The 7,158-nt window shown below is 53.7% G+C and overlaps 1 long non-coding RNA gene across 1 annotated transcript; it reads left to right on the top strand.

Annotated features, from left to right (window-relative positions):
- Positions 1 to 269: 269 nt before the first annotated feature.
- LOC116660830 lies at positions 270 to 4,787 on the top strand. Its single transcript, XR_004316482.1, has 3 exons — positions 270 to 280; positions 2,265 to 2,271; positions 4,503 to 4,787. It is a non-coding gene; the product is annotated as an uncharacterized LOC116660830 (long non-coding RNA).
- Positions 4,788 to 7,158: the final 2,371 nt, after the last annotated feature.

Here is a 7,158-nt window from a genome sequence, read left to right as displayed (position 1 = left end):
ATTAGAGAATTCCTCGCTGCCACTGGCCAGGCCACAGCACTGGTCAGCTGGCAACGCTACGACTTGGTGAATATATGAATTTGGGTGACAGCCTATGTATGGCATTTTCAGAGCCACAAATACAGCTTCTAACTCAGTCAACTGGGCAGAATTTAGGACCCATCTTTAGAGAGGAAGTGAAGGCCAGATGGCAGCCCACTGCTCACCAACAGGCTACCTCACATACAGAGGTGATGCCGTTGGTAAAGAACACCAGCTCCCTCTCCATGTCAGACATGTGGTCCCAAGGAGCCCACCACCCAGCCAGGAAGGGAAAAGCAGAGGTGTCTTTGTCAAGATCTGTAAATCTGCGGACAAGGTGCTGAGCACAGGGGCGGCCACATCCTTCTACAGTTTGGAGAGGCCCTGTGTGTCAGATCTGGCGTTTTCCAGTGGGTACCACCTCCACTTCAGCGGGGAGGCCTCTGTGGCCATGTTGAGCCATTGCTGGGAGGTGTGATGGTTAATTTTATGTGCCCACTGGACTGGGCCTCCCGATACCCAGCTATTTGGCTAAACATTATTTCTGGGTGCATCTGTGAGGGTGTTTCTGGATGAGGTCAGCACTCGGATTGGTGGACTTGGTAGAGCAGATTGCCCTCTCCAGGGTGGGTGGGCCTCACCCAATCAGTTGAGGACCTGAGTAGGAAAAAAAGGCATAAGAAGGAAGAATTCAGCTTGTCCTGCCTGACTGCTTGAGCTGGGGTGTTGGTCTTGCCCTGCCCTCAGTGCTCCTGGTCCCCAGGACTCTGTCTGGACTGTGCTACACCGCCTGCTGCCGGGGTCTGCAGGCTGCAGATGGCAGGCTGTGGGACTTCCCAGCCTCCGTCATCGCGGAAGCCAGTTCCTCATGATACATCTTTTTCCTTCCATGTGTCCGTTGGCTCTGTTTCTCTGGAGAGCCCTGACTATTACAGGAGCCACCTCTCACCCGAGGCAGAGCAGGAGTCTACGCAGTGCGTCCAGTGGAGCCAGTTAAGAGCCTCAGCCTCTGCTGGCAGCCCACAGGTGGCCAGAGCTCAGTGCTCCATGGGTGTGTGGGGGGCAAAGGAAGCCGTTTGACCCCGAAGCCTCTGAGCACCAGCAAGGCCACGTTTGGTTCAGTCCCCGAGGTGTGGTCTCATGCGGCCCACGTTGCTAAACAGCAGTGAGCTCCCGGGCAGCGGTGGCGGGGCGCGTTGTGCAGCCTACGTGCTGGTCCCACAGACGCTCGTCGGGGCGCCCCCAGGGCACCGTGGCAGCCTTCCTGGTAATCTGATGCGTGAGCTGAAGCAGGCAGCAAGGTGTGGGATAGGTGTCTCCAAACGTGGGAGTTCTGAGTAAGCGCTGGGCCTGCTCGGGTGTCTGGGGGTGTAAGTGGAGGTGGGGGGGCTTCCCCGAGGCGGGGCGAGGTAGCACGCGGCGGTGCAGAGCAGCACACGCGGGCCGGCGGGATGACGGCCTTCCCGGGGCCGGGGGGTAGGTCCCAGCCGGGACAGCCCGTCCCTGAGCCACGTGCAGTTGGTGAGGGTCCCTGGGGGGTCGGGGGATCCTCTGCCCATGCTTAGAGGTGACCTTGTCCTTGTCACCAATTATGGTGGAAAAGGGGCCAGGTCCCTTGGTTGGGGTCCTGGGGATCATTTCTTCTTTTTTTAAAAAATGTTTTATGGGGGGTAGGTAATTGGGTTTATTTATTTATTAGTTTGTTTGTTTATTTCTTTATTTTTAATGGAGGTGCTGGGGATGGAACCCAGGACCTGTGCACGCTAGGCACGCACTCTGCCACTGAGCTGTACCCTCCCCTCTGAGGATCACTTCTCCATGGCCACGGAAGCCACACTTGGAGAGGCACAGAAGTTAGAGACTTATTACACTCACAGGTCACAGAGGGGGCGAGCCCGGCACAGCCAGAGGGCCACACGCGTCGCCCAAAGCTGAGTGAGCATGGCTGACGGGAAAACAAGCCAGGAGAGCGTGGTGGGTGGCGCCTCTGCTGGGGTCCTGGGCGGGGCGGCCCTGGCAGGAAGGAGGCCTGTCCTTGGCTGCTTTGAGCTCCGCTGGGTGGGCAGGGAGGAGGGGGGGGCTGGGCGTCCTCCAGAGCCCCCAGCACGGCGGAGAGGAGGCTGGCTCTGCGAGGCTCTCACGGGTGCGTGTGCGGTTGTGGAGTCCTGAGGCCTCCGGGAACGGCTGGGTTACACTGTCCAGGAGTGACTAAGTGACCCTGAAATCCCGTCCCTGAGGGAAAGCTGTTCCGTGAAGAATGTTTCCTTTAATAGCTTCCCGTCTGGCTGATTCCTCTGCCTTGGTGTCTGTCTTGTTACGCTGGCTGTATCTCTTTAAGCCCCTTCCATTCTTTTTGGAATAACGGAGAGCATGAGGGGTAGACGCGTTTCCTTGCTGTTTGCATGAGAAAAACATCAAAAGAAAAAAGTGTCATTCTTTTCACAAGGTTTCTTTTTTATTTTTTTGGCTTAAAGAATCTGATTTTTTTTAAATGTGACAGTGAATATATGTATGTCCATGTATAACTGAAAAATTGTGCTCTACACTGGAATTTGACACAACATTGTAAAATGATTATAAATCAACAAAAAATGTTAAAAAAAAAAAGAATCAGATTTTTTTAGACCACTTTGTGTATTTTTCCACACTGTGGCCAACTATTCAATTATGACGTGCATAAAGAATGAGAAACATACTTTCTTAAAGTCCAGAAAGTGAAAATATATAAATAAAAGTCTAGGGAACACGCAGACCAGGGAGGAAGGGCGCCCCCTGGCTTCACCCTCCAAGCTCACACACCGAGGAGGGCGGCAGGTGGGGGTGAGGTTGGCGGTGGTCCCGGGGAAGAGGGAACATTGTAGGCTGCTCAGGATGAGAAGCTTGTCAGATCCTGGTGGGGTCTCCTGACAGAAATGGTTGAGACTGTCATCTCTGATCTGACTTTTGACGGTGTACGCGGTCACCTGCATGTGACAGGTGGAACCACCAGACAGAAGCACATCCCTCTGGAGCTTATTGTCACACCTGAGATGCAGGAGAACCCCTGGGGCTCTGTCACAGCACAGACCCCTGGGGTCCGCCGTGGAGTCTCTCACTCAGCGGGAGCGGGGCGACTGGGTGACCTGCGTTTGTAACGAGTTCCCAGGTGGGCAACACTGCTCTTCTGGGGAGTCCACTTAGGGACCTCTGGTCCGACGTTCTCTGGGGCAGCACAGACACAGCCCTCCCCCTGCCTGCACCTCCAGCCTCCTGACATTGGCAGGTGGTGAGCCCGGCAGGGATGTTTCTCCCTGTTGCCCTCCCAACAGAACCCCTTTGCACCCAACAGTTGGGTACAAAAAGCAGTTTTTATTTAAAAAAAAAGACAGAAGTGTTTGCCAAGAGGAGACCTCAGCTGTAAGAATGGTGAAACAGGTGGAACTCGCTGAGAAGTCTGTCTCTAGAGAGAAAACTGGCCATCAGTTAACAGAAATTGTCCGTGGAAAGCAGTGGTACCAGGAAGGGGCGGTGTACGCTCTCGGAATAAGTCACAACGTCGAGGTACGTGGAGAAATGAGAGGGGTGAGGGTATAGTTCAGTAGTAGAGTGCGTGCTCGGCTTGCCCGAGGTGCATGAGGGGCTGGCTCAATCCCCACTACCTCTGTTAAGGGGGAAAAAAGAGAGAGAGAGAAAAAAGAAGAAATAGGAACAGCAGAATGCAGGAGCCTTGTCCAGCTGGCTGAGGCACACGAGTGCCGTCTGTCTCTGCTTGGCAGAGAGCCCCGAGCGCCCACCAGGGTCTGAGTGATGTGCCGGACTCGCTTCCCAGCACACCTGGGACAGGAGGCGAGAAATCCACCATCCTGCTTCATTCCTGGAACTTCCCAGGCCTGAGAGCCCTGGTGCTGGTGCACTGGGGTGGGGTGGGGGGGCGGCCTCTGGGCTAGCCTCCCGTTGCTCTTACCAGCACTAGCCTTTTCTGGCCCTCTGAGATGTGCTGTGGGCCCCTGAGTTCTGGCCCTGTGGCTGTCCCGTCGTGAGCATTGTTCGTGTCCCATGTCAGTATAAAAAGCCAGAGACTCCAGCAGGGAGGCGGACTTCATTTAGTCCGGGTGGGGAAAAGCTCACTTGGGTGCCAGTTCTCCCCGCAATGCTGTGGACATCCTGAGACACCCTGGGACATCACAGGGTCCCTCACGGCCATTCAGATGGAGTTGGTCGCTGTCTGCCAGGGGTGCTGCTAAGAGAGCTCCTTTTAATGGTGGAAGATAGAACGATATTACCTTAAAATCTCTTTGGCCTTGGATTTTTAAACTTGATTTTGTGCAAATACCGACACTCCCCCCACCCCCAAAAAACCATCAAAAAATTACATTAAAAAATTATAGACCACTGGCAAGGCAGAACTTAAAGGAAGGCCATAAAAAGGCCTTAAAATAATACATCTGGGAAACAATAAAAAGATCACACGGTCACATTCAAAAGATAAACCCCTTCAAGAGAAATGGCTAAACGTTCAATATGTTAAAATAAAGAACATCTGTCTTCTTACGAGTTTTGCCCAAGTGAATGTAACTCCTGGCAGGAAACCTAGACTTTTCACAGTGTGTGTTTTGTGATTTATTTTTAGTTGGTTTCCTGGGAAAATTGTAATTTTCATTCTAAAGTAGCTCATTTTAAAGTACAATATTTTATTGCCACTCGTGGCTAAAACTTTTCCATGGGAAAGAATTTCTGATTTTTATCATGGAAGTCAATGCAGGAACGTGGGTTTACTGCAGCTCCCTTTGCAGGCGTTTCAGGGAGAGTTCATCACTGAGGCCAGCTGGACAACTCCCAGACTCCAGCATCAGCCTCAGGAAACCGTCTTCCAGACGCAGAAGGTCTCACTCTCCAGGCTCTTCCCTGCAGCGTGGCTGGTGAAGTTCATGGACCCTCTGCGATGGGGACCCTGACACCCACATCCAGCTGCTTCTGGATGCAAATCATGTGCCACACTTACAAAGTGCCAGGAATGAAGTTGGGTTTTCTGTGAGGTAATTTTGTGGGTTATCGCTGGAGGATGATCTGGAGAGAACAGTTCAAAGTGAGCTGGAAGGGGCTCCAGAACATTCCAAATTAATGCTTCCTTCAGCTGCACGTGTCGTCCAGGGCACACTGGGATGTCAGCGAAGCAGATCCCACCCCAGATCGTTCCAAACAGAAGGAGGGAGCTTGGCAGAGCTATGTCTACGTGACGTGCGGGCGTGCAACACTCCTGTTCAACCGAGCCACGGCGACGGTCACGAGGGACAGCTGGCCTGAATGTTTCCCTCTGGGCATATTTGGGACTCACAGGGGAGGTTAGGGAAGCTCACACAAGTGACATCCCGGGGCACTTTCAAAGCTAGGGCCTCCCGGCAGGGCCTTCCCACCTCAGGCAGTGTCTCCGGCCACAGAACTCAGGGGTTGGAAGCGAGAGGGGGTGTCGGGTGCCCCAGGTGTGGTCCCTTGGTTTCCAGCCTCCCTCTCTGAGACCCGGCTCCCTTTCCCCTCACCTGAGACGCCCCGTCTGTTGGCCTCAGACTCACCTTGCCTTGGGCTCTGGGCGATTGCTCCCGAGGACCAGGGAAGCAGGAGCTTGGGTTCCCGGCCCGCGTGACAGGCGGCCCCGCGACTGTGATGTTAGTGGTGTTCTATAGCTCTTGTTTAGTTTTTTCTTGCTACAGAAAGAATATGTTCATGGCCAAAAAAAAAAAAAAAAAAAAAAGATATAAAACTGGACATGTGACAAGAAAGGGATCTGCACCTGCTTCGCTTGCCTCGCCCGTGAAGCAGCCGTTCTGCTTACGCCCCTCCCGACGCTTAGAATGAAGCCCCCGGCCCCCGGCCTGGCGGCGGGACGGCTCCCCTCGCGCACTCCCCGCCTGGGCGCTGTGCCCGCCGCTCCTCGCCTCCTGCGCCCTGGCCGCCCGTGGCCTGTTTCTTGTCCCCCGAGCCGCGGACTTCGCTCACCCCAGGCCCCGGGCTTGCGGCGCCCAGTGCAAGCCACGCCGCGGAGCCCCGCGGACTTTCCCCCAGACGCGCCCGCGTCACAGGCAGCTTGTGTTTCTCGCCAGAGCTCACCGCCGTCTTCTGTTATCTTCATCTCAAAAAAGATTTTCGTAACAGTTCTTTTGCTCAGTTTTATTGAGTTATATTGACATGTAACCGTGTAAATTCACCTTAAGTGATGCCTTGATATATGCCCAGGCTGGAGCCACTTAGCTTTGAGCTTGTCCGTGGCGGATCCCCAGCGAGAGTCTGCTCGTGGGGCCGGAGCCCTGCTGGTGCCCACTGGAGAGCTCCGACTCCCTTGGCTCCCGGCCCCGACGGGAGCGCAACGTCTTCCCGAGGTCGGCTTGGCTGCCACGCTTTCTGGCGGGCCTTGTGCAGCCGTCCCCCCGAGGCTCTACGCCAACTTAGTTTCCGCTCTTACGCGGGGGACCGGCCGCTTCCCCGCCGGGAGGCCCGGCCCCGCGAGCTATGTCTCGCCCAGCGCAGGCGTGGCTCCTGGTCACCGCTCCTCGCCTGCTTCTGCTCTCTGTTGTCCCGCATCAGATACTGACTTTACAGCTAATCCACTCGTTCCCAACTCCTTCTGTTTAAAAACTCACTTTACTCTTTTTTTAAAAAATGAAAGAATGAATGAATTTTTTAAAAATCGAGGTTTAATAGATACATTATCTTAGTGTCAGGTGTGCAACAGGATGCTTTGGTATTTGTGTCCATTGTGGAATAATCACCATAACGTCTAGTTTACCATCTGTCACCATACGTCGTTACACAAGTTTGAATGTGTTCAGGGCTTTGAAGATTTACTCTCTTAGCAACTTTCGAATATGCAATATAGTATTATTAGCTGTAGTTGTTGTACTGAGGATCCACGTGACCTACTTATTTCATAACTGGAAGTCTGTACCTTTTGGCCCCTTCACCCATTTCACCTGCCCTTCGCCCCCCACTCCCCTCTGGCAACCACCAATCTGTTTATTTGTATCTATGCTTTGTTTTGCTTTTTAGATTCCACGTATAAAGGAGGTCATAGGTTTATTGGTCTTTCGTTACCTGGCGTTTCACTTTACATAGTGCCCTCAAGGTCCATCCATGCTGTTGCAAAGGGCAGGACTCCATTCTTCT

This window comes from Camelus ferus, chromosome 31, assembly GCF_009834535.1.
Source record: "Camelus ferus isolate YT-003-E chromosome 31, BCGSAC_Cfer_1.0, whole genome shotgun sequence".
Classification (NCBI taxonomy): domain Eukaryota; kingdom Metazoa; phylum Chordata; class Mammalia; order Artiodactyla; family Camelidae; genus Camelus; species Camelus ferus.
Note: the sequence above shows the minus strand (reverse complement) of the source record. Positions and strands in the feature narration are given on the sequence as shown.